This window comes from Hemitrygon akajei, chromosome 18 (assembly GCF_048418815.1).
Source record: "Hemitrygon akajei chromosome 18, sHemAka1.3, whole genome shotgun sequence".
NCBI lineage: Eukaryota > Metazoa > Chordata > Chondrichthyes > Myliobatiformes > Dasyatidae > Hemitrygon > Hemitrygon akajei.
Genome location: NC_133141.1, coordinates 66,614,248 through 66,641,938, shown reverse-complemented (window position 1 = coordinate 66,641,938; position 27,691 = coordinate 66,614,248). Strand labels below are relative to the sequence as shown.

At 42.0% G+C, this 27,691-nt stretch overlaps 1 long non-coding RNA gene across 2 annotated transcripts; it reads left to right on the top strand.

The window, feature by feature from the left end:
- Positions 1 to 27,002, top strand: LOC140741618 (uncharacterized). 2 transcript variants are annotated; one of them, XR_012102095.1, is made up of 3 exons: positions 1 to 123; positions 23,137 to 23,212; positions 26,864 to 27,002. It is a non-coding gene; the product is annotated as an uncharacterized lncRNA (long non-coding RNA). The 2 variants fall into 2 exon arrangements; XR_012102096.1 differs by lacking the exon at positions 1 to 123 and adding an exon at positions 22,499 to 22,862.
- Positions 27,003 to 27,691: the final 689 nt, after the last annotated feature.

The window sequence follows — 27,691 nt, the reverse complement described above, 5'->3', positions numbered from 1 at the left end:
TCGAGGGGTCCCCTTGTTCAATACCTTCCGGGAGACCAAGTATGCGTAAGTTCTGTCTTCTGGACCGGTTTTCAAAGTCGACACTCTTGGCTTTAAGTGTTTCCACCTGTTTAATCGTCGAAGGTAATTTCTGCTCCAGTTTTTCAATTATCAAGTCTCGCTTCCGAGCGTCCTCTTGCAAAGTTGCGATTAGAGCTTGCTGCTGGTTAACTACTGAATCCGTCTTATCCATATAATCCTGAAAAGCCTTTATATCTTGTTTGAAAATTTGTCATTGTTCTTCAAATTTTTCATTTAAAAGCTCCAATAACATTTCATAAGTCAATTCAGTGCGCTTAGGATCGGTCTTTTTCTTCTTTCTGTTCCCGTTAGAATCTTTCCCAGGTTATCGCCCTTTAGATCTCAAAGACATTTCTGTACTCATTTCTTCAAAATTCACAATAGACTCTTAAAGATAAGTCCAAAAATGTAGCAAGAATCTTTTGGTGTAGGTAAAAGTAAGTTAAATAAGGGTGATCATAGGTTAAAAAAAGTAAAGGTTATGGAGCGAATCTGAAACAGTGCTCACTCCATGAGCATCTCCTGCTGACCCCAGGCCTTTCAATATTCAATAGGTTTCAATAAGATCCCCCCTCTCTCATTCTTCTTAGCTCCAGGCCCAGACCCAGAAACATCAAGCACCTTAACCCTTAGTCCAAACACCTTAACTATGTTAACCCTTTCATTCTGGGATCATTCTTCTGAACCTCCGCTGGACCCTCTCCAATGCCAGCACATCTTTTCTTAGATAAGGAGCCTAAAATGGCTCACAATACTCCCCGTGTGGTCTGATTAATGTCTTATAAAGCCTCGGCACTATATCTTTGCTGTGTATTCTAGTCTTCTTGAAATGAATGCTAACATTGCATTTGCCTTCATACCACCAACTCAACCTGCAATTTAACCTTTCGGGAATCATGCACGAGGACTCCCAATTTCTTTTGCACCACTGATTTTCGAATTTTCTCCCTGTTTAGAAAATAAGTTATTGGAAGATATTCTACCAGCCTGGATATATAAGTATTGGGATAGACGAGAACTGATTAGGGATCATCAACAGGACTTTGTGTGTGTTTGGTCATCTCCAACCAATCTTATTGATGTTTTCAAGGAAGCTAGCAAGAAAGTTGATGAAGGCAAGGCAGTGGATGTTGTCCACACGGTCTTTGATGAGGACCCACGTGGGAGGTTGGTCAGGAAGGTTCAGTCGCTTGGCATTCAGGATGATGTAGTAAATTGGATTAGACATTGGCTTTCTGCGAGAAGCCAAAGAGTGTTCGTAGACGATTGCCCCCTGACTCGAGGTCTGTGACTGGTGTTGTGCCACAGGGATTGGTTGGTTGTTGTAATCTGTATGAACAATCTGGATGAGAATGTGGAAAACTGAATCAGTACATTTGAGGATGACACCAAGATTGGGGGTGTAGTGGACAGTGAGGAAGGGTGTCAAAGTTTGCAGCGCGACCTGGACCACCTGGAAAATGGACTAAAAATTATCATATGGAAGTTAATGCAGACAAGCATGAGTTGTTGCACTTTTGGAAGCCAAACCAGAGTAGGACTTGCACAGTGGATGGTAGGGCACTGAGGAGTGCAGCAGAACAGAGGGATCTGGGAATACAGTTCCTAATTCCTTGAAAGTGGTGTCACAAGTACAGAAAGCTTTTGGCACATTGGCCTTTATAAATCAAAATATTGAGTACAAGAGTTGGAATGTTTTTGCGGAAGTTGTATGAGATGTTGGTGGGGCCTAATTTGGAGTGTTTTATGCTGTTTTGGGCACCTAACCTAACAACAGGAAAGATGTCATCAATTTTACATGGATATTGCCAGTACTTGAGGACCTGATTTATAGGGAAAGGTTGAATATGTTGGGATTTTATTCCCTGGAGTGGAGGAGAATGAGGAGAGATGGGGCGCCACAGTAGCAAAGCGGATGGTGCGACATTATTACAGCTCGGGCCTTCAGAGTTCGGATTTCAATTCCGGCACAGTGTGTATGTCCTCCCCGTGAAATGTGTGTATGTCCTCTGGGTGCTGCGGTTTCCTCGCACGGTGCAAAGATCTACTGGTTGGTAGGTTAATTGGTCATTGCAAATTGCCCCGTGATTAGTCTTGGGTTAAATCGGGGGTTGCTGGTGGTGCAGCTCAAAGGGCTGGAAGGCCTATTCTGCGCTGTATTTCCAAATAAAATAAAATGAAAATTTGATAGCGGTCTCTAAGATTATGAGGAATACAGAAAGGGTTAAGGTTAGGAGCAGAATGAGGCCATTCAGCCCATCGAGTTTTCTCTGCCATTCCATCATGGCTGATCCCGGATCTCACTCAACCCCATACACCTGCCTTCTCACCATATCCTTTGATGCCCTGACCGATCAGGAAACAATCAACTTCCACCTTACATATACCCACGGACTTGGCCTCCACTGCAGTTTGTGGCAGAAAATTCTATAGATCCACTACTTCCCGGCAAAAAGGAATTCCTCCTTACCTCTGTTCTAAAAGGTCACCCTTCAATGTTGAGGCTGTGCCCTCTAGTTCTGGATACCGTCACCATCCTCTCCACATCCACCCTATCTTGTCCTTTCAATGAAATCCACCTGCATTCTTCTAAATTCCAGTGAGTACAGGCCCAAAGCTGCCAAACACTCCTCATATGTTAACCCCTTCATTCTCAGAATCATCCTCGTGCACCTCATCTGGACCCTCTACAATGACAACGCGTCCTGTCTGAGATACAGGGCCCAAAACTGTTGACAATTCACCAAGTGCGGCCTGACTCGTGTCTTATAAAGGCTCAGCATTATTCCCTTGCTTTTATATTCTATTCCCCTTGAAATAAATGCCAACATTGCAATTGCTTTGTTTACCACATACTCAGCCTGTAAATTAACCTTCTGGAAAACTTGCACGAGGACTCCCAAGACCCTCTGCATCTCTGATGTTTGAAACTTCTCCCCATGTAGATAATAGTCCGCACCATTGTTCTTTTACCGAAAGGGACTCTCATACGTTTCCCAACACTGTATTCCATCTGCCACTTTTTTGCCCATTCTTCCAATTTGTCTCAGTCCTGTTGCAATCACATTGCTTCCTCAGCACTACCTACCCCTCCACCTATCTTCATCGCATCCACAAACTTTGCCACAAACCTATCAATTCTATAATCCAAATCATTGACAAGCAATGTGTAAAGTCGCAGTCCCAATACTGACCCCTGAAAAACACCATTAGTCACTGGCAGCCAACCAGAAAAGGCCCCTTTTATTCTGATATGGACCATGAATTCTGACTGCTCACCCTCCCTTTGCAGCATATTGTGGACACATTCATTAACATCCTGGACACTGGCATCTGGGAGGCAAAGTACCATCCGTGTCTCCTCTTTCCATCCACAGCATCGCCTATCTGTCCCCCTGACTATAGAGCCTCCTATTACTGCTGCCATCCTCTTCAGTTCCTCTTCTGAGCCACAGGGCCGGACTCAGTGCCAGAGGGAAGGCCACTGCTGCTCGCCCCCAACAGTACTCAAAATGGAGTACTTATTGTTGAGACGAATGGCCACAGGGGTGCTCTCCACTATCTGACATTCTCCCTTCCCTCTCCTGACAGGCACCCATTTACCTTTCTCCTGTAGCCTTGGGGTGACGACCTCCCTGTAGCTCCTGTCTATCACAGCTTCACTTGCCCTAACAAGCCGAAGGTCGTCGAGCTGCAGCTCCAGTTTCCTAACACGGTCTCGAAGGAGTTGCATCTTGATGCACCTGGTAGAGATGTGGCCATCGGGGAGGCTGGAAGTCTCCTGGAAATCCCATATCTCAAGGCCATTCTGACACCAGTGGGACACATCATAATTAGATACAATATCACAACAGGATTTAAATTCTGGTCATTTGGAGACCAGAGGCAGAACAGCCACTTCCAGCGTGACTGGAGGATGGGTTGCTGATCTTGAGGCTGGTGCAGACACAATGTGTGAAAATGACTCATTATGGGCTGCAGATTTCACTGATACTCCGACAATGTTGTTGAGATTTGCCAGGTCCCCATGTGACAAATCTGGTTCTTGGATCTTCCTGCTCACTGGCTTTCCCGATGGTACAGCACTGATCGAGTCAGGATCTGGTCAATTTGAATCTACCAACTAGCAGACCAACAATGGGCTGAAAGGTCTGATCTTGCAGTCAGGAATCATTCCCTCCTTGGGATTTATTCATGGGCTCAAATTCTTTTCATGGACTGCATCTTCTGTGTAAAGGGGAAGGAGGAAAACTGGACCAGGTGGAGAGACTGCATGGGTGAGGAAACTCCAACAACAGTGAGACAATCAATTCCTTCCATTCCTTCGGGAGGCAAGGTTTAGAAGGATTGTCTTTGGGAGGGATGATAGATCAGTTGTTGAGATTTTGGGGGTCAACTCTGGGAAAATAGATGTAATTACTGCTTGGGGCCCACTGTATTTAGTGATCCTGGGCCTTTGCTAAGGGTCTGCTCCCAGGGTGATGTCAACAATGAGGTCAGACTCACCCCTTGAGCCTGTCTGAAGATGAAGTCCAATCTCCAAATGCAGACCGGGAAATCTGCTGCTTTTAATACTCAGGATTCCTTTAGCTTAAGCTTCCTCATCAAATCTGGTTCATTACACTACAGCCAATCCAGAATTGTTTTTCCCCCAGTGGGCTCAAACACAAACTGCTCTAAAAAGCCTTCCCATAGGCATTCTACAAATTCCCTCTCTTGAGATCCAGCATTGACCTGATTTTCCCTGTCAAGCTACATATTGAAATCCTGAGAAGGACCAACATCCTTGTGGGCAGGTTCACCAGAGCTGTTGTGGAGGGTTTCAACTAATTTGGCATGGAGATAGAAACTGGAGTGATAGGGCTGGGGGTGGGACAGTTGGTATACAACCCAATGTTATGTGTAGTGAGACTGTGAGGAAGGACAGGCAGATCGTAGGGCAAAATTGCAGTTAGTGGGATGAGTTAAAGTGTAGCAGGGGTACAAAATTGAAAAGGGTGATGAATATGGGATGAAAGGTGTTATATTTCAATGCACGCAGTACACGGAATAAGGTAGATGATCTTATCGCACCGTTAGAGATTGGTAGGTATGACGTGGGTATCATAGAGTCATGGCTGAAAGAAGATCATAGTTGGGAGGTTAACAATGAAGGATACACATTGTATCAAAAGGACAGGCCGGTAGACAGAGGGGTAGGGGAGGCTCTGTTGGTAAAAAAACTGAAATCAAAGCCTTAGGGAGATGTGACATAGGAATGGAAAATGAAGCCTTGTGGGTAGAGTTAAAGACCTGCAAGGTAAAAAGACACTGTTGGAAGTTATGTACAGGCTGCCGAACAGTAGACAGGATGTAGGATAGAAATTCCAACAGGTAAAACAAAAGGCGTGTAATAAGGACAATATTACGAAAGCAATGGTGTCTTTCAATATGCAGGTAGATTGGGAAAATCAAATTGGTGCTGGATCCCAACAAAGGGAATTTGTAGAATACCTACAAGATGGCTTTTTAGAGCAGCTTCTGGTTGAGCTCACAAGGAGAAAAGAGCAATTCTGGATTGGGTGATTGGGTAATGAACCAGATTTTGTTAGGAAGCATAAGGTAAAGGAACCCTCCGGAGCTAGTAATCACAATATGATAAAGTTCACCATGGAGTTTGAGAAGGAGAAGATACAGTCAGATGCATTAGTATTAGAGTGAAGTAAAAGAAATTACAGAGGCATGAGAGAGGAGCCGACCAAAGTTGATTGGAAGGGGATGCTGAGTGGTTGTAGGTAGGACCTATGGAGAGGTAGGTGAAAGGACACAGGAAACTGGGTGACAGTCAGGAGGGTGAACAGCCAATGCAGAATACCCCTGTGGCCACCCCCCTCAACAACAGCTAATTCACTTTGAATTCAGTTGGAGGGATGACCTAGCAGAGGAAAGTCACAGCAGTCAGATCTCTAGCACTGAGTCTGTCTCTGTGGCTCAGAAGGAAAGGGTGGACAAGAGGCAAGCTGTGGATATAGAGGGTTCATTAGTTTGGAGAACAGAAAGAAGGTTCTGTGGTTGAGAGTGAGATTCCAGGATGGTATGTTGCCTCCCAGATTCCAAGGCATCTGACATCGAGTCCTCAGCATTCTTAAGTGGGAGGGTGAGCAGCCAGAGGTCGTGGTCCATATAGTTACCAAAGAGGGGGAGGGTGAACCTTCTGACCCCAGAAAGGATGGGAAAAATGGTCCTGAGTTGAGAGAGGTGGTTTCACACCATCTCCATGACTCAGTTAACCCGTGGAGGGGGAATGGTTGTGGCTATTGAGTTAATAGCAGGAAGTGGATGGGACACAAATGTTATCCACATATTCCATGGGGAGGATGTACAAATTCCTTAGAGACAGCGTTGGAATTCAACTCCGAACTCTGACAGCCTGAGCAGCAATAACGTCGCACTAACCACTATGCTACTGTGGTGCTCCATCTCTCCTCATCCTTCTCCACTTGAGGAAATAAAGTCCTAATATATCCAACCTTTCCCACTAATTCAGGTCCTCAAGTACTGGTAACATCCTTGTAAAATTTATCTTTCAATCTTATTGACATCTTTCCTGTTGTAAGGTGATCAGAACTGCACAAAATAGTCCAAATTAGGTCTCACCCACAATTTATACAACTTCAGCATAACATCCCAACTCCTGTACTCAGTGCTTTGATCCATCAAAGCCAATGTGCCGAAAGCTTTTGTTACGACCCTCTCTATCTATGATGCCACTTTCAAGGAATTATGGATCTGGATTCCTGGATCCCCCTGTGCTACCACACTCCTCAGTACTCTTCCACTCGCTGTGTAAGTCCCACCCTGGTTTGTCCTTGCAAAGTGCAACACCTTACACTTGTCTGCATTACCCTCCATCTGATATTTTTAGCCCATTTTCCAGGTGTTCCAGATCCCACTGTAAACTTTGACACCCTTCCTCACTGCCCACTACACCCCTAATCTTGGTGTCATCCTCAAATGTGCTGATTCAGTTTACCACATTCTCATCCAGATTGTTGATGTCCATGACAAACAACAACCATCCGATCCCTGCAGCATAACACCAGTCACAGGCCTCGAGTCAGAGAGGCAATCATCGACGACCACCCTTTGGCTACTCCCGGAAAGCCAATGTCTCATCCAGTTTACTACCTCATCCTGAGTCCCAACCGACTGAACCTTCTTGACCAATCTTCCATGCAGAACCTTGTCAAAGACCTTGCTAAAGTCCACGTAAACAACATCCACTGCCTTGCCTTCATCAACTTTCCTGGTAACTTCCTTGAAAGCATCAATAAAATTGGTTAGACACGACCTAACACACACAAAGTCCTGTTGACTCTTCCTATTCATTCCTGGTCTATCGCAATACTTACATAGTCAGTCCATTCTAATAGCTCCCAATAACTTATTTTCTTAATAGGAAGAAAATTCAAAAATCAGTGGTGCAATAAAAACAAAAATTGGGAGTCCTCGTGCATGATTCCCTAAAGCTTAAGTTGCAGGTTGAGTTGGAGATAAAAAAGGCAAATGCAATGTTAGCATTCATTTCAAGCGGACTAGAATACAAGAGCAAGGCTGTCATGGTGAGGGTTTACAAGACATTGGTCAGACTACACAGGAAGTATCGTGAGCAGTTTTAGACCCCATATCTAAGAAAAGAGGTGCTGGCAGTGGAGAGGATCCAGAGGACGTTCACAAGAATGATCCCAGGAATGAAAGGGTTAACATTAGGAGTGTTTGATGGCTCTGGGTCCTGGCCTGGAACTAAGAAGAATTAGGGAGGGGGATCTTATTGAAACCTATCGAATATTGAAAGGCCTAGACAGGGTGGATGTGGAGAGAAGGTTTCCTATGGTGGGGAAGTCTCGGACCAGAGGACACAATCGCAGAATATAGGGATATTAATTTAGAACAGAGATGAGAAAAAAGTTCTTCAGCCAGAGGGTGGTGAATCTGTGGAATTCCTTGTCACAGATGGCCATGCATGCCATGTTATTGGGTATATTTCAGACCACACAGAGTATTGTGAACAGTTTCGGGCCCTTATCAAAGAAAGGTGTGCTGACATTGCAGAGGTCTCGAGGAAGTTCATGGGAATGATCCAGGAAGGCAGGAGGATGGGGTTGAGAGGAAAAATAAATCGACCATGATGGAATGGTGGAGCAGAATTGATGGATCGAATGACCCATTTCTTCTCCTATGTCTTATGGTCTAACTTACCCACTACTGATGTCAGGCTTACTGGCCTAAAATTTCCTTAGTAGTTTTTCAAGCCTTTCTTAAACAACAGAACAATTTTAGCTGTGCTTCAGTCCTCTGGCACCTCATCCATTGGCAAGGATGTTTTAAATACAGTATCTCTTCTGGAGAAGATAGAATTTCTGCACAAGCCTCTCACAATGTCTGAAAGAACACCTTGTCAGACCCTGGGGATACATCCTCCTTAATTTGCTTCAAGACAGCAAACACCTCTTCTTCTGTAATCTGAATAGGGTCCATAACCTCACTGCTGCTTTGCCTCATTTCAGCAGAATGTGTTTGTCCCCGAGTGTTGTCCACATGGGGGCCTGTCATTGTGTTAGAATCAGACCAGGTGGGATTGTTAGCCATGGGGACCTGTCATTGCGGTGGGCTACCACCAGGTGGCAGCGTTCTCCGTTGGTACCTGTCATTGCGGGAAGACACCACCAGGAGGGGGTGTTGACCACAGGGAAGCTGTCATTGCAGCACAACACCACCAGGTGGGAGTGTTGTCCACAATATGCCTGGCACTGCTGGAGCCCACATTCAGAGTGCTGTGCAGTCTGGTTTCCTTGTCCTAGAAATGATCTGATAAGCTGGAGAGGGGGCAAACCTGATTCACAAAATGTAACTGGGTCAGGGTTGGGGCTGGGTTATGAGAAGAGGCTGAGACTGTTTCCCCTGGAATTCTGGAAGCTGAGTGGTGACCTTACGGATGTTTATAAAATTATGAGGGACTGAGATAACGTGGGTGGTCACAGTCTTTTCCCCAAGGGAGGGGAGTCTGAGAGTAGAGAGCACAGGTTCAAGGTGAAAGGGGAAAAATTTAAAGGGGACCTGAGGGATAGGTTTCCTACATAGAAGATGGTGGGTATGTGGAATGAGCTGCTCAACTAGAGATTCATGATTCAGGAGTTTAAAACATTATTTCCAGGACATAAGTATAATGAACAAAATAGTTGTTACTCCTCATCCGATGCAGCACAAAAATGAAATTATATAAGTAACACAATAATAAAAAAAACACCAATAACTATAAATACATAAGATAGTTTGAATGCATATATTGATTATATGTCCATATAGTGATGCTAGGCACAGGAGTGTCTGTACAGCAGGTGACTCTGACAGGAAATGATAAAGTAGTGATGGTTGGGGGTGTGGAGGGGTGGGTTAGTGGGTGGAGGTGTTGATCAGCTTTACTGTTTGGGGCAAGTAACTGTTTCTCACTCCCCATTGAGAAAATAGTCTACACTTTTATTCCTTCGACCAAAATGTATGACCATACACTATCCAACACTGTATTTCATCTGCCTCTGCCTCTTCTTTGCCTATTCTCTGAAGCTATTTAAGTCCTTCTATGATCTCCCTGTTCTACAACACCACTTGATCATCCACTTATCTTCATATCAATCGCAGACTTGGTCACAAACCCATCAATTAATCATTCAAACCATTGACATATAATGTAGAAAGAAGCAGTCTCAACTGCAGTCTCCAGCCCCTGTGGAGCACCACTAATCACTGACAGCCAACCAAAAATGGCTCCCTTTATTCCCATTCTTTGCTTTCTGCCAATTAGCCATTGCTTTATCCATGCTCGTATCTTCCCTCTAATACCATGGGATCTTATCTTGTTAAACAGCCTCATGTGTAGCACCTTGTCAAAGACATTCCGAAAATCCAAGTACACAATATCCACCAATTATCCTTTGCCTATCCTGCTTGTCACTCCTAAAACAATTCCAACAGATTTGTCAGGCAAGATTTTCCCTTGAGGAAACCATGCTGACTTTAGCCTATTTTATCATGTGCCTCCAAATACCTGGAAACCACATCCTTAACAATCAACTCTAACATCTTCCCAACCACTGAGGTCAGGCTATCTGGCCTCACTTCTGCCTCCTTCCCTTCATGAAGAGTGAGTGACATTTGCAATTTTCCAGTCCTCCGGTACCATGCCAGAAACTATTGACTCTTGAAAGATCATTACAAATATCTGCACAATCTCTTCAGCTACCTCTATCACAACCTGGGGTGTAGTCCATCTCGTCTATACTGATCTGCCTTCAGACCTTTTAGCTTCCTAAGCACCTTCTCACTAATAATTGCAACTACACTCACCTCTGCCCCCTGACAATTCCAAACTTCCAGCATACTGCTAGTCTTACGCAGGGAAAAGCGATGCAAATGCTTATTCAGTTCATCCGCCATTTCCTTGTCCCCCATTACTACCTCTCCAGCATCATTTTCCAGCAGTCCAATATCAACTCTTGCCTCTCTTTTACTTTTTCTATATCTGAAAAAGTTTTTGGTATCCGCTTTGATATTATTGGCTAGCTTACTTTCATATTTTATCTTTTCTCTTGTTATGGCTTTATTAGTTGCCTTCTGTTGTTTTTTTAAATTTCCCAATCCTCTAACTTCCCACTGAAGTTTGTTCTATTATATTCCCTCTCTTTTGCTTTTATGGTGTATTTCACTTCTCTTGTCAGACAGGGATGCGTCATCCTGACTTTAGAATACTTCTTCTTTGGGATTTATCTATTCTGCACCTTCTAAATTGCTCTCAGAAACTCCATCCTTTCCTGATTTTCTGCCATCCCTGCTACTAACTTCTTCCAATCGATTTTGGCCAGCTCCTCTCTCATGCCTTTGTAATTCCCTCTACTCCACTGTAATACTGATACATCTGACATTAGCTTCTGCCTCTCAAATTGGAAGGTGAATTCCATCAAATGATGATCACTAGCTCCTGAGGGTTCCTTTACCCTAAGCACCCTCATCAAATCCAGCTTATTCCACATTATCCAATCCAGTGTAGTCTTTCCCCTGCTCGATAGTCATCTCACAGGCATTCCACAAATAATCTGTCTTGGGATCCAGTGCTAACCTGATTTTCTGTACCTACCTGCATATTGAAAACCCCATGACTATTGTAACATTGCCATGCCTTTTCTATCTCCCATTGGAAATTGTAGCCCACGTCGTGGCTACTGTTCACAGGCCTGTGTATTACTCCATCAGGAACTTTTTACCCTTACAGTTTCTTAACTATGCCCACATCTTCTGATCCAATGTCACCTCTTTCTCAGCATTTGATTTCATTTTTTTTACCAACATAGCCATGCACCCCACCCCCCGGTCCACCAACTCTGCCTACCCGCCTGTCTGTTTGATGCAATGTGTATCCTTGGATGTGAAGCTCCCAACGATGATCTTCTTTCAGCCACAACTCAGTGATGCCCACAACATCATACCTGCCAATCTCTAACTGTGCTACAACATCATCTACCTTATTCCATATAATGTGTGCATTCAAATATAACACGTTCAGTCCTGTGTTCATCACCCTTTTTGATCTTGTCCCCATATTCCACTTCAACTCATCCCACTTGAGTTCAGTTTTTCCCCATCATCTTCCTGTCCTTCCTGACAGTCTCACTACACACTGAATCTGCTTGTATACTGACCTCCCCGTCCTCAGCCCTATCACTCCAGTTTCCATCACCCTCCCAAATTAGTTCAACCCCTGCCCAACAGCTCTAGCATACATGCCTGCACTCCTTTCTGCCCCCAGAGACTCTCACATTTCTGGCATTCGGCTGCTGTCTACCACAGTGAAGACTGACACAAAGTATTTATTAATTTCCTCCACCATTTCTGTGTTCCCCATTACTACTTCTCCAGCATCATTTTCCATTGGGCTAATGTCCACTCTTTCATCTCTCGTTTACTCTTTATATGTCTGATAACACTTTTTGTATCCTCTGTTATATTATTGGCTGGCTTAACTTCATATTTCATCTTGTCTCTCCTTGTGTTTTTTAGTTGCTTCCAAATCTTCTACCTTCCCATTAATTTTTGCCAGATTATATGCCCTCCTTTTTACCTTTATGCTGTCGTTGACTTCCCTTGTCAGCCAGGTTTGTCTCATTCTCCCTTTGGAATATTTCTTCATCTTTGAGATGTATTTTTTCTGTGCCTTCTGAATTTCTCTCAGAAACTCGAGCAATTGCTACTCTGCCATCATCCGTGTTGGTATCTCTTTCCACTCAGCTTTGGCCAGCTCCTCTCTCATGCCTCTGTAAGTCATTTTACTCCACTGTAATGCTGATACATTTGATTTTATCTTCCCATTCTCAAACTGCAGGGTTAATTCTATTATATTATGTTGACTAGGGGTTTCTTTACCTTAAGCTTCCTCATCAAATCTGGGTCATTGCAGATTTGCCGTTCCCCTAGTAGGCTCAATGACAAGCTGGCCTAGAAACCCATCTTGTAGGCATTCTATAAATCCTTTTTCTTAGGATCCAACACAAACCTAATTTTCACAATCTACCTGCATACTGAAATCCCCTCATAATTATTGTCACATTGCCCTTTTGGCATTCTTTTTCTATCCTGTACTTTGTATTCTTCATCCTGACTACTGTTCAGAGGCCGGTTTATAACTCCCATCAAGATCTTTTTACCCTGACAGTTTCTCAACTCTACCCACAAGGATTCCACGTCTTCCAATCCCACGTCACCTCTTTGAATGGATTTGACTTCACTTTTTTTACCAACAGAGCCACGCCACCCCCTCTGCCTACCTGCCTCTCCGTTCAGTACAATGTGTCTCCTTGGATCTTAAACTCCCAACTATGATCTTCTTTCAGCCACGACTCAGCGATGCCTACAACATCAAACCTGCCAGAGTCACAAGGTCATCTACCTTATTCCGTATACTGGTTGCATTCAAATATGATGCCCTGGGAAAGGTTTCACTGCGAATGCAATGGTCTTTCTGTCGAAACAGTGTTTGGCTTATGGTTAGAGATAACAGGTGCTTTGGAATGTGTGTTACGCCTGTGCCCCCTCCTTTTTGAGAATCACAAGATCGCTATTAATTCAGGTCAGGAGACCCAGGAAATGAGAGAGAGACGGTTGGAATGTCTTGGCCCCTCGGCGATACAAAGCTACGGGAAACGGCCATTGTCTCTTGGAGACGGAATTGTGTATTGAGTACGGTGCTATTTATTTGAAGCCCTCAGGGAATGACCAAAAGTGGGCTGGTTGAGGGGAGGCATCCCTCCACCCTAATTGACATCTGAGACCCTGTGAGTCAGGATAAAAGGGGGTCTGGGGGAACAGCCCCTTCAGACGCACCAGAGGAGAAACACTGGATATCCCGTGACAGCGTTTAATAACGACAGCCGGTGGAAGGTCCACGTGTGTCCTTTCCCGTTGCCCGGGATTGAGGCCTTACCACGGAAGACGGCTTAGCTAAAGAAGAGATCACCACCGACGACATTTCGAAGGATCGCCATCATAACAAGGGAAAATGGGCAAGTTCTAAAAACATCGTCTCTCTCTCCAACCAAAAGCTGCAGCTTGGATGAACTAAAGTGACTTTTATATTTCCATCGGACAATACATTATCCCCAGACAACGATAGAGCTATTTCTTATTGATTATTATTATACCCGCGCTTTTAGATTTAGTATTGATGACGTATATTATCTGTATGTTTGCATTGATATTATTTTTGTGTATTTTTATCAATAAATACTGTTAAAAATAGTACCATCAGACTTCAACGGACCTCTCTATCTTTGCTGGTAAGTGACCCAGTTACAGGGTATGTAACAATTGGGGGCTCATCCGGGATTTGACACCAAATTGGGAGGCCAGTGAATCGGGCTTGTAAGTCCAAACTTGGATCTGGTTACGTGGGTAGCCAGATGGGAAACCAGCAAAGATGGACATGGGTGAATTTATAGAAAACCCAACTCTGGAGGTGCTAGAGGCAGCCACCAAATCAGACTTGATAAATATGGCGAAGGGGTTAAACCTCGCAGAGGTGAGGTTGTCAATGAAAAAGTGGGAGGTGCGAAGGGCCATAACTCAGTATTATATTGAGAAGAAGGTGTTTGCAGCTGAGGTATTGGAAGATATCCCTGAAAAGGTACCAGCTAGTGGGATGGCTCAGTTAGAGTTGGAGAAATTAAGGTTGGAACATGAAATTAAATTAAAGCAGCTGGAAGCAGCTGAAAAAGAGAGAGCAAGAGCTGAAAAGCAACAGGAGCATGAGCTCCAGCTAAAGGAGTTGGAGCAGGACAGGGCTGAGAAACAAAGGGAGCATGAAATTCAGTTAAAACAGCTGGAAGCAGCTGAAAAAGAGAGGGAGAGAGCTGAGAAAGAAAAGGAAAGAGCCGAGAAGGAGAGGGAGGCAGAGAAACAGAGGAACCATGACTTGGAGATGGAGAAGTTAAGGCAAGAGTGAAGAGATCAAGGGTCAGACCGAGAGAAGCAGTTTAATGCTGTCGGGAGTTGAGGTTAGTACCTCCGTTCGAGGAGACGGATGTTGATAGTTATTTCTTGCTTTTTGAAAAGGTGGCAGTGAATCAGAAGTGGCCCAAAGAGCAGTGGGTGGCGTTGTTACAAAGTGTGTTAAAAGGTAAGGCACAACGAGCATATACGGCGTTGTCCATGGAGGAGGAAGAGGCGGAGAGTTATGACCAAGTAAAAGCGGTCATTCTCCGGACTTATGAATTGGTACCTGAAGCGTATAGACAAAAGTTCAGAAATTTAAAGAAAGGGTGGAATCAGACGTATGCAGAGTTTGCCTATGAGAAGGGTGTGCTCTTGGACCGTTGGTGCACAGCAGAGATAGTGGAAGAGGATTTTTGGCATCTCAGGGAGTTAATTCTGATTGAGGAATTTAAAGGTTGTGTTTCGGATGATATCCGGATGTATTTGAATGAGAAGCCGAATAAGTCCATCTCCGAATTTGCTAGGTTCGCAGATGAATATGCCCTAACCCACAAGACAAAGTTTTCCTCAAATAAAAGTTCCCAGAGAGACCGTGAGAACGATAGAGGAAGCCCGCCGGCTGAGGCAGAGGTCCCGCCGGGAGCTAGTGGTAAGGTTGGGGAGGAGAGCCAAGACGGCCAGAGATTTCCTGGCTTGACCTGTTTTAATTGTGGAAAGGGGGGACATATTGCATCTAGGTGCTTTACTCCGAGGAGGGAGACAGGAAAAGGGAAAGCAGCAGTCCCTATCGGATGTGCCATGGTAATCAGTAAATCGACAAGAGATCCCCGGGTAGACAGAGTACGAGAAGGGTCTGAGACTTGTATGTCAAACGAAACTGTGTCTGTGAGGGAGGGAGACACACCAGATCCAGTACGGATCTGGAGAGACACGGGCGCTGAACTGTCATTGATTAGCAGTAAGGTACTGGATTTTGGTCGCAAGACGGGAATGGTAGCTGTGAAAGGAATAGGAAAAGGGACGGAAATGGTGCCCTTGCATAGGATCATTATGAATTGTGAGCTAGTCTCTGGACCAGTTGAAATGGGGGTGCCATCAGAATTCCCGAGAACTGACGCCGACGTCCTTCTGGGTAATGATTTAGCCGGTGGTAAGGTTTGGTCAGCAATGACGCTGACGAGACAGCCTGTGAGTGTTGAGGTCCTGCCCCTAGATTCCAAGATCTATCCTGCATGCGCGATCACTCGCAGCCTGTCGAGAAAGGCAGCTGAGACAGAGAGCAGTTTTAATCCGGCCGGTATCGAGTTGGCTGAGACGTTTTTACCGACCCTGTACCACGAGGGTTTAGAGGGTGGTAAAACTAAGAGTAGTAAAGTGAAAGAGAGTAAGGGAGAGGAGGTAGATCAGCCCTTAGCGAGGAGAAAAGTTCTAGAGGCACGAAATAAAGATGAGAAACAGATAAAGCTGTTAAAAGGTCCAGGGTTGGACATGGATGATCTGTCTGGTTTGGCAGAACTGTTTGAAGAAGTGGAAAATTCTAAAGGTGTTCCCGATAATGAAATGAGGGCAGTCCTAGATGAAAAGGGTGCCCTTACCTTGAAGAAGTCTGCTGGGTTGGCAGATGAGGTTGTTTCAGCCCACGGGGTTGAGTTTACTCCGGAAGGGAGTTGCCCAGAGAGTAGCTGGGAGGATCAGGGGAATTTAGAATTTGGACCGGGTACGGGTATTGAAAGCCTGGAAGAGGCAAATGTCCCGTTTGAGTGTGTCCAAGATGTGGATGCACGTGGTACTGAACCTAGTAATGGAGCTCAGAAAAAGTCTGAGGTATTTGATTCAGTTGAAAAGGAATGCAATCCTTATGGGTCAGATGGACTTGGTTCAGTGAAAAAAGGGTTAACCTTGGTAATAGTGGGAAGTGAGAATTCCCAGGTGTTTGTGCTCGAAGGTGTGTTAAAAGTTAGTGGGGAGATGAATATTATTATTGAAGGAAAAGGGAAATATGTGGTTCCCAAATTGAATGAAGAAGATTTAAAGGCTGGACTGATATCAAAGGCAGCCACCAGGCTACAGAGACAATGGCGTGGTACCACAAAGCCTGTGAATCAATTACAGGTTGAGTTGGAAGGTAACGGGGCCCCACACGCTATTGTTATTCCAGAGTGTGGTGTAAAAAGGCAGAATTTGAAATGCTGTTTGAACAAAGAGTTTAAACTGAAAACTAATAGCCTCAAGGGTCCTGAAGGGAAAACTAGCAACTTGCGTAAAATTAAAGAATTGGGTGGAAATTCGGGAAATGGTCTAAGTTTGGAACACATTGTTGATAAAATAACTCCTATGAAAGGAGCGGGTGAAAGCCTATTTCGCCAGGGTGTACAAGCTCCCCACGTGGGAATTAACCGGAAAAGAGGCGAGGGTTAATGGAGACGCCATTTTTAAATAGCAGAAGCCAGTTTTACGGGATTTCGACAAAGCATGTGAATAATAAAGACAACCCCATGGAAGCTTGACTGTTAAGTTTGAAAGTAACATAAAGATTAGTATTTTGCATGAACTTTTGTAGTATACACGTAAGCTAAGATCACAACTCTTTAGTTTTGTTTGCTGAAGGAAAAAAAATAGGTGGTTATTAAATTGGAGTCTGATGCTACAAGACTTTAGTAAGGTACAAGATGTTAAGATATTAAAGGAAGTGACAATGTAATCGTTACCTGTTTAGATGCTGAATTGAATGTATAACTGTATTACTCTGTAGTGAAAAAAAAGCTTTTGTATTGTGTTAGATTCTAAAATCCTGTAAGACTCTGTATTACTTCGTTTTTACCGATGGTAAAAACACGTTGAAGAAAGAGGGTGTCACGCCTGTGCCCCCTCCTTTTTGAGAATCGCAAGATCGCTATTAATTCAGGTCAGGAGACCCAGGAAATGAGAGAGAGACGTTTGGAATGTCTTGGCCCCTCGGCGATACAAAGCTACGGGAAACGGCCATTGTCTCTTGGAGACAGAATTGTGTATTGAGTACGGTGCTATTTATTTGAAGCCCTCAGGGAATGACCAAAAGTGGGCTGGTTGAGGGGAGGCATCCCTCCACCCTGATTGACATCTGAGACCCTGTGAGTCAGGATAAAAGAGGGTCTGGGGGAACAGCCCCTTTAGACACACCAGGAGAAACGCTGAAAATCCCGGGACAGTGTTTAATAGCGACAGCCGGTGGAAGGTCCACGCGTGTCCTTTCCCGTTGCCCGGGATTGAGGCCCTACCACGGAAGGTGGTTTAGCTAAAGAAGAGATCACCACCGATGACATTTTGAAGGATCGCCATCATAACAAGGGAAAATGGGCAAGTTCTAAAAACATCGTCTCTCTCTCCAACCAAAAGCTGCAGCTTGGATGAACTAAAGTGACTTTTATATTTCCATCGGACAATACATTATCCCCTAGACAACGATAGAGCTATTTCTTATTGATTATTATTATACCCGCGCTTTTAGATTTAGTATTGACGACATATATTATCTGTATGTTTGCATTGATATTATTTTTGTGTATTTTTATCAATAAATACTGTTAAAAATAGTACCATCAGACTTCAATGGACCTCTCTATCTTTGCTGGTAAGTGACCCAGTTACGGGGTATGTAACATGTGAAACATCCAGTCTGGGGAGCAGGTTTTTTATTTGTGTGTGCCTGCCACCGGTGTGAGCTGGAGTCTGTATTCGGAGGGAGATGAAGGGAGAAGGCACTGGAGAGAACTGGTCGTAGGATTCGACCCGGTGGAGGACCGTGATGCGATGGAGCAGGATGCTGAGGTTTACTGAGGATCGGTGAATAGAACTTTTGGAAGAGCTGAGCTTCAACTTGTGCACATTTGACTGTTTAATTATAATGGGCCCTTTTTGTTTTTTCCTTTCTTCTCTTTACTAACCCTTCAGTTAAGTTAAGTTTCATAAATATTATTCCTCTAATTGTATGCGGTGTGCTGTCTGTTCGTTCTTGGCACCGAGTTGTAACAGGGGATCACATTACACAGCATCCAACCAAACCGGGGTCTCAACCTCATGCATTTGGCAGGACCGGAGTGTGTTTTCCCTCGACTTATGCAGCCCAAGGAAACCGGGGTTGGTGGGGGGAGTGGTGTTCACAAACATAACACCTTCAGTCCTGTATTCAGAACCCTTTTTGATTTTGGCCCTCTGTTACACTTTAACTCATCACATTGACTGCAATTTTGCCCTATCACCTGCCTGTCTTTCCTCACAGTCTCACTACACACTGCCCTCCTCAGGCGTATCACTCCGGTTCCCATCCTCCTCTCAAATTCACTTAAACCCTCCCCAAAAGCATCCATTTGAATGGGTCGGGATCCATCTCGGGTTCATTTTAAAACAATATTATGTTTTGTAAGTTCAGAACATTAAACTAATTGAAAGGAAGACATGGGAATCTGAAATGCCGGTCTAACTTTGATTTTACTTTAGGTGAGGCACACATATCATTGTGGCATGATGATGTTTGCAATATAACCCATAATGAATTATTTAAATGAACAAGAATGCTTAATCAAACAATAGAAGACCATAAGACCATAAACCATGAGCCATTTGGCCCATTGAGTCTGCTCTGCCATTCAGTCAGGGCTGATCCTTTTCTCTCCTCCTCAGCCCCACTTCCTGGCCTTCTCACCATGACCCTTGATGCCGTGTCCAATCAAGAACCTATCAAGCTCTGCCTTAAATGCACCCAACGACCTCCACAGCTGCCTGTGGTAATAAGTTCCACAAATTCATCACCTTCTCTGCATCCCTGTTTTGAAAGGGCACCCCTCTCCCCTGAGGCTGTGCCCTCTTGTCCAAGACTCTCCCACCACGGGAAACATCCTTCCTCCATCTACTCTGTCTGGGCCTTTCAACGTTTGATAGGTTTCAATGAGGCCCCCCTGCATTCTTCTAAATTCCAGCAAGTACAAACCCAGAGCCATGAAACTTTCCTGGTATGATAACCCTTTCATTCACGGAATCATCCTTGTGAACCTCCTCTAAACCTTTTCCAAAGCCAACACATTTTTTCTGAGATGAAGAGCCCAAACCTGTTCACAATACTCAAGGTGAGGCCTCACCAGTCCTTTAGAAAGCCTCAGCGTCACATCCCTGTTCTGTATTCTAGACCTTATGAAATGAATGCTAACATTGTATTTGCCTTCCTTACCATCGACTCTACCTGCAAGTTAACCTTTTGAGGTGTTCTGACAAGGACTCCCAAGTCCCTTGGCATCTCAGAGTATTGAATTGTCTTCCTGTTAAGAAAATAGTCTGTACATTTATTTCTACTACCAAAGTGCAGGACCATGTATTTTCAAACATTGTATTTCATTTGCCACTCTCTTGACCATTCTCCTAATCTGTCTAAGTCCATCTGCAGCCTACTTGTTTCCTCAAAACTACCTGCCCCTCCACCAATCTTTGTATCATCTGCAAACTTGGCAGCAAAGCCATCAATTCCATCATCTGAATCATTGAAATACAGCATAAAATGAAGCGGTCCCAACACCGACCCCTGCGGAGCACTAGTCACTGGTAGTAAACCAGAAAAGGATCCTTTCACTCCCACTCGCTGCCTCCTACCAATTAGCCAATGCTCTAACCATGCCAGTAAATTTCCTGTAACACCAAGAGTTCTTAACTTGGTAAGCAGCCTCAGGTGTAGCACCTTGTCAAAGGCACTTCTGAAAGTCCAAATATACAACATCCACTGCATCCCTTTTATCTATCCTACGTGTAGTCTCCTCAAAGAATTCCAACAGGTTTGTCTGGTAAGATTTTCCCTTCAGAGAACCATGCTGACTTTGTCCCCAAACACTCCATAACCTCATCCTTTACAATTGACTCCAACATCTTCCCTACCACTGAGGTCAGGCTAACTGGTCTCTAATTTCCTTTCTGCTGACTTCCTCCTTTCCTAAAGAGTGGAGTGACATTTACAATTTCCAGTCCTCTGGCACCATGCCAGAGTCCAATGATTTTTGAAAGATCATTACTCATGCCTCCACAATCTCTACAGCTACCTCTTTCAGAACTCTAGTGTGCAGTTCATCTGGTCCAGGTGACTTATGTACCCTTCACTCTTTCAGCTTTTTGAGCACCTTCTCCTTTGTGATAGTAACTGCACTCGCTTCTCTTCCCTCATGCCCTTCAACATCTGGCACACTGGTAGCATCTTCCACAGCGAAGACTGATGTAAAATATTAATTTAGTTCATCTGCCATCTCCTTGTCCCCCATTAATATTTGTCCACCCTATTTTTTTGCATACTTGAAAAAGCTTTTACTATCCACTTTGATATTGTTTGCTAGCTTGCTTTCATATTTCACCTTTTGCATCCTAATGATTCTTCTAGTTGCTCTCTTATGGTTTCAAAAGTTTCCCAGTCCTCTGTCTTCCCACTAATTTTTGTGTTGTTGTATTCACCCTCTTCTGCTTTTACATTCGTTTTGACTTCCCTTGTCAGCCATGGTTGTACTATTTTGCCATTTGAGTATTTGTTTTTGGAATACATCTATCCTGCACCTTCTTCATTTTCCCCAGAAACTCACGCTATTGCTGCTCTGCTGTCATCCCTGCCAGCATTTCATCCAATTTACTTTGGCCATCTCCTCTCTCATACCACTGTAATTTCCTTTACTCCACTGAAATACTGTAGGTCAGACTTTACTTTCTCCCTATCAAATTTCAAGTTGAACTCAATTATATTGTGATCACTGCCTCCTAAGGGTTCTTTTAACTGAAGCTCTCATTCACTCCAGTTCATTACATAACACCCAATCCAGTATTGCCAATCCCCGAGTAGACTCAATGACAAACTGCTCTAAAAATCCATTTCATAGGCATTTAACAAAATGTACCACCTCACACTTCTCTGGGTTGAACTCCATCTGCCACTTCTCAGCCCACTTCTGTATCCTATCAATGTCTGTCTGCAATCTTCAACAATGCTCAACATTATCCACAACACCACCAACCTTTGTGTCGTCTTCAAACTTGCCAACCCACCCTTCCACCCCCACATCCAGGTTGTTAATAAAAATCACGAAAAGTAGATTTTCTTCCCACCTTTATCTCTAATCGGTCCTATCTTCACTCCTGTCAACCTTTTATTCTTCACATATTTGAAGAATGCCTTGGGGTTTTCCTTTACCCTGCTCGCCAAGGCCTTCTCATGCCCCCTTCTTGCTCTCCTCAGCCCCTTCTGAAGCTCTTTTCTTGCTACCCTATATTCCTCAATAGACTCATCTGATCCTTGCTTCCTAAACCTCATGTATGCTGCCTTCTTCCATCTGTCAAGATTCTCCACCTCACTTGTCACCCATGGTTCCTTCACCCTACCATTCTTTATCTTCCTCACCGGGACAAATTTATCCCTAAAATCCTGCAAGAGATCCCTAAACATCGACCACATGTCCATAGTACATTTCCCTGCAAAAGCATCATCCCAATTCACACCCGCAAGTTCTAGCCTTATAGTCTCATAATTTGCCCTTCCCCAATTAACACTTTTCCTGTCCTCTCTGATTATATCTTTTTCCATGATAATGCTAAGGGTCAGGGAGCGGTGATCACTGTCCCCCAGATGCTCACCCACTGAGAGATCTGTGACCTGACCCAGTTCGTTACCTAATACTAGATCTAGTATGGCATTCCCCCTAGTCGGCCTGTCAACCATGGTCCATGAAAAACGTTGTCTCATTTTTACTATTCACTGTACCAGCGGTTATGGTCGAAATGACAATAAAAGTTGACTTGACTTGACTTGACTTGACTTGACTTGAACATACTGTGACAGGAATCCGTCCTGGACGCACTTGACAAACTCTGCTCCGTCTAAACCATTGGAACTAATCAGGTGCCAACCAATATTAGGGAAGTTAAAGTCACCCATGATAACAACCCTTTTATTTTTGCACCTTTCCAAAATCTGCCTCCCAATGTGCTGCTACCAGGGGGCCTATAGAATATTCCCAATAGCTCCGCCTACTGTCTAATGGAGTGACACACAGATCTGTGTGGCTGCAATTAATTCTTCCTTTTCCCCAGTTTAAACTTTGAATTTTTAACTTTTATTTGTCAGATCTTAGAGGGGAATAGTTGTTACTACGTCACAATCTTTAAGAAGTGGAAAGCAGCTTCCTGAATCCAGCAATGGAAAGGGGAAAATGTCAGAGGAAACACCAGCCTGGGTCGAACGTTTAGAAAATTCGCTGATGGGTCTTGATAAGAAGATAGACAATAACACGGTAAAACTTGATGCTCCCTCTTCTGAGATGAGATCGTTACAAGAGAGTTTTCAATTTGTGCAGGAAAACATTATTTCTCTGAATTCTGAACTGAAAGAGGCGAAGTGGCAAATTGCAGAAATATCAGCGCGTTTGGAGAAGTTGCAACAGAAGTTTGTCGATGTGGAAGCAAGATCTCGTCGGAATAATATTTGAATTGTTGGATTGAAGGAAGGATCTGAGACTGAAGATTTATTAGACTATTTTGCTAACCTGTTTCAATCTCTGTTTTCAGATATTTTATCTCAACCTCCCGACATCGAAAGGGCATTTAGAAGTTTTACTGCGACATCTCGCCAAGATAGACCAAGGTCAGTTTTAGTCTCCTTTCTTCATTTTAAAGTTAAAGACCGAATCATAAAATATGCAAAGAAACAAAAAGTTTTTAAATTTAAAGGTTCCGAGCTTCGTTTTTATGAAGATTACCCACGGGAGGTTATGGCTCTGCGGTCTAAATTCGTTCCAACTATGAAGATAGCCTATGATAAGGGATTATTCCCATCACTTCAATATCCAGCTCGATTAAAATTAATTCCCAAAGATTCGACCCCACGTGTTTTTCTGGACCCCAAAGAGGCATTGGATTATGTTAACTCTATTCTGGTTGTAGCCAAGGTTTGAATGGTTTTAGGTCTGCTGAATAATCGTTCTTTCGGAAAGAAGATAAGCTTTGAATATTTTTGATTTGCTTAAGATGTCCTATAACTGATCAACCATTTAAAGAAGATGTGAACCTTTCGATGTGAATGATGAATGACTTTTCATAATCTGTTTGGTCTACTGAGTGAATTAAGACAACGGATAGACTGTTTGATTATCTGTTTTATTATTTGTTTTATTCTCCTTTTTCATTAATTAAGTGATAGTTTTCATAGTTCATAAGGTTTTTTTCTTATATATAGTTGGCTTAGTTGATAGATAATTAATTTTTTCTAAGAAACAGTTTTTCATTGGGCGTGTCAGTTAAGTGGAAAATGGTACTGATTTTTCTTCACCAGAGATTACGTAGGTATTTTTCTCTTTGTTTAATTTTTAGCTTTGGCGTCCTTGGAGATTGTTTTGCATTCCCCAGTGTGTTCTTAAGGATTAAGTATGAACACTTTTTTCTCTGAACTTTTATGCTGGATATGGGGAGCTAGATGATGTAGAGAGAAACGGAACAGTGCTGGCCTTTTGGTCCATATTGTTCTGCTTGCCTTTCAACTTACTTCATGATTAATCTAATGCTTCTGTCCTCTAGAGAATTCTATTTGTCTTTCACTATGAGCCTATTTAATTTTTTGAATGTCCTTGTTGTGTCTGCCTCTATGACTACCCATGATAGATCTTTTCACGTACCCACTGGTCAATGAAAACAAATATCTCTGAGATCCCTATACTTTCTTCTGATCACCATAAAATTGTGTCCTCTTGTATTAACCATTTCAACTGGGAATCTGTACCATGTTTTAATGATTACCCAGCCTTACCAGTTTCCATTGTTCCAGCACAATAATACTCTGTAAAGTAATGGAAGGCACCAAAGTATATTGATATTTCAATTACATATATATCAGTTAGAAGCAAGGCCTGTAAATGGGCAGAAGAACCAGTTAACATGACTTGATATGATGGTGTGTTGCTTTGTAGTGTTAGGCTTTTTATATCTAGCAAAATATTTTTTCTCTTTGCAGGGCTTTTCGATTTTAGAGCCATATCTTATCTTTTTTTGTAACTGGGGGGAGGAATTAAGGAAAGCTTTTTAAAACCACTATTATAAAATGGGCAGCTTGCCCACTTGGGGAGGCATTTCGGCTTTTTTTGCCTAATTTCGGGCTTTTTGGGGTGGTGGGAGGATTGATGTTAGTTTTGATTTACAGGATTAACTGTAGATTAATTTTAGTTTTCTTTTTGGTATTTTTTCCCATTACGGAGCTCCGGAGCATGTATATTTTGTGTATTGTTGTACTTATCACCGCCAGTTTGGATTAGCCTGCGCGGTATGCATCCATTTATGTGCTAAATAAAAAAAAAAAATTTATGGCAATTAAACAGATAAATTGGAATGTATGTGGTTGGAATAATCCTATTAAGCGAAAGAAGACTTTTAAAATCATTAATCGATTCCAACCCAAAATAATTTTTGTTCAAGAAACGCATATCAAAACGGGCGATCAAAATAGATTTTTTTTAATGTGGAAGGGCCTTCAATTTCACGCTACTTGTCAAAATAAAACAAAGGGAGTATCTATTTTTATTAAATCTAATATTTTATTTATCCAAGAAGATATTGTGTCAGATATTAATGGTAGATTTTTAATTGTTAAAGGAACAATTTGTAATAGAAAAATTGTTCTGGTTAACCTATATGGAACTAATGTAGATGATCCTTCTTTTTTTAAAAATGTATTTGCTTTATTGTCGGACTTAAATGAATATATGTTGTTAATTGGTGTTGGTTTTAACTGTTGTTTAAACCCTTTGATTGACAAGAGTTCAACTAATCAGCGGCTTCCAAGTTGTTCTGCATCACTTATTAATTCTTTTCTAATTGATTTTGGCCTGGTGGAAATTTGGAGACATTTACATCCGAATGATAGAGATTATTCTTTTTTTTCACACATTCACAAAAAATATTCGAGAATCGATTAGCTTATGGTTGATCCCCAATTTTTGTCCAAAGTCCAGAAATGTGAATATGATGCTATAGTTCTTTCGGATCATGCGCCTTTAAGTTTAGCTTTTGAATTGAATGATGTTGCTATTGCAAATTTGCCTTGGCATTTTCCAGAAAAATTATTACAACGTCCGGACTTTGTCAAATTTATTGAGACTCAGATAAAAGATTTTTTTCTTTTTAACAATATAGAAGATGTATCAAAATTGATTATATGGGATACATTTAAAGCATATTTGCATGGTCAGATAATTTCCTATTCAGCTAAGCTTAAGAAACAGACAAAAACAGAGTTAGATAAAAATTTCCAAACAAATTAGAGACTTGGATAATATTTATGCAGTCTCTCCTAACATTGATTTATTTAAACAAAGAGTTGAACTCCAATCACAATATAATTTATTATTAACTTATCCTATTGAAAGAAATTTACTTAAATTGAAAAGTCAATTTTATGTGTTTGGAGATAAAAATAATAAGCTATTAGCATCTCAATTAAAAGCAGCTAGAGCTAAAAGACAAATTTTAAACATTCGTAAGGGAGATGGTAGTTTAGCATGCAATTATGAAGATATTAATAAAAATTTTCAAGACTTTTATATTGAACTTTATAAATCTCAGTTTCCAGTTGATTCTTCTAAAATGAATGCTTTTTACAAAAGATTCATTTTCCTCAAATTTCTGTTGAAGATCAATAAACTCTTGATGCTCCTATTCCTGAAAGTGAAATTTAGAAAGCTATTTTTTCAATGCAATCTGGTAAAGCTCCTGGACTGGATGGTTATTCTGTAGGATTTTATAAAACATTTGAAAAATTGCTCTCTTCATATATGTTGGAAATGCTTAAAGATTCTTTTTTGATAGGAGAGTTACCTCCCACATTTTATGAAGCTTCTATTTCTTTAATTCTTAAGAAAGATAAAGACCCTACTGACTGCGCTTCATATAGACCTATTTTATTATTAAATGTGGATGCTAAAATTCTTTCAAAAATAATGGCTAATCGGCTGGAAAATTATTTAGCTAAAATTATTTCTCAAGATCAAACAGGATTTGTAAAGGGCTGTTATTCCTTTTCTAATGTTTGGAGATTGTTAAATGTTATATATTCATCCTTCTCTAAGGCTCCCCAATGTGTCATTTCTCTTGATGCTGAAAAGGCATTTGATAGAGTTGAATGGAAATACTTATTTAATGTTTTAGAGAAATTTGGCTTTGGTATTAATTTTAATAAGTGGATTAGAATAATATATAAAAGTCCTATTGCTACTGTTATTACTAACAATTGCAGATCTCCTTTTTTCAGCTTTCACGGGGTACGAGACAAGGATGTCCGTTAAGTCCTTTGTTATTTAATTTGATGCTGGAACCCTTGGCTATTGCACTTCGAGAAGCTAAAGATATTCATGGAATTTTTATAAATGGGACTGTTCATAAGATCTCTCTTTACGCTGACGATCTCTTAGTTTATATTTCGAATCTTGAAGAATCCATTCCTAGCTTATTGAAACTATTAAATGATTTTGGAAAGTTTTCAGGATATAAACGAAACCTTCATAAAAGTGAATTATTTCCCCTAAATGATTCTGTTTCTATATATGATGACATTCCTTTTAGAGTTACGGACTCATTTAAATATTTAGCTATTATTATCACTAAAAATCATAAAGACATTTATAAAGCTAATTTGGTTCCTTTAGTGGATTTTATGAAGCAATTATTTTGTAGATGGAATCCACTTACACTTTCGTTAGTCGGCCGAATTCATGAAGTTAAAATGATGATTTTACCAAAATGTTTATATGTATTTCAAAATATCCCTTTTTTTAACTAAGAAGTTCTTCGATCAGGTTGACTCCATTATTTCCTCTTTTGTTTGGAATAAGAAAAGACCAAGAATGCTAAATATCATTTACAAAGATTAAAAAAAGATAGAGGTCTTGCTTTGCTTAATTTAAGAATGTATTATTGGGCTGTTAATATACGTTATATGTGTTTTTGGTTATATTGGGCTGATAGAGATGAACGACCTCTGTGGGCTGATTTGGAATTGAATGCTGTGAAACAGTTTCATTTAACCTCATTATTAAGAGCTTCTTTGCCTGTACAACAGGCCAAAACTACTAATTTAAAT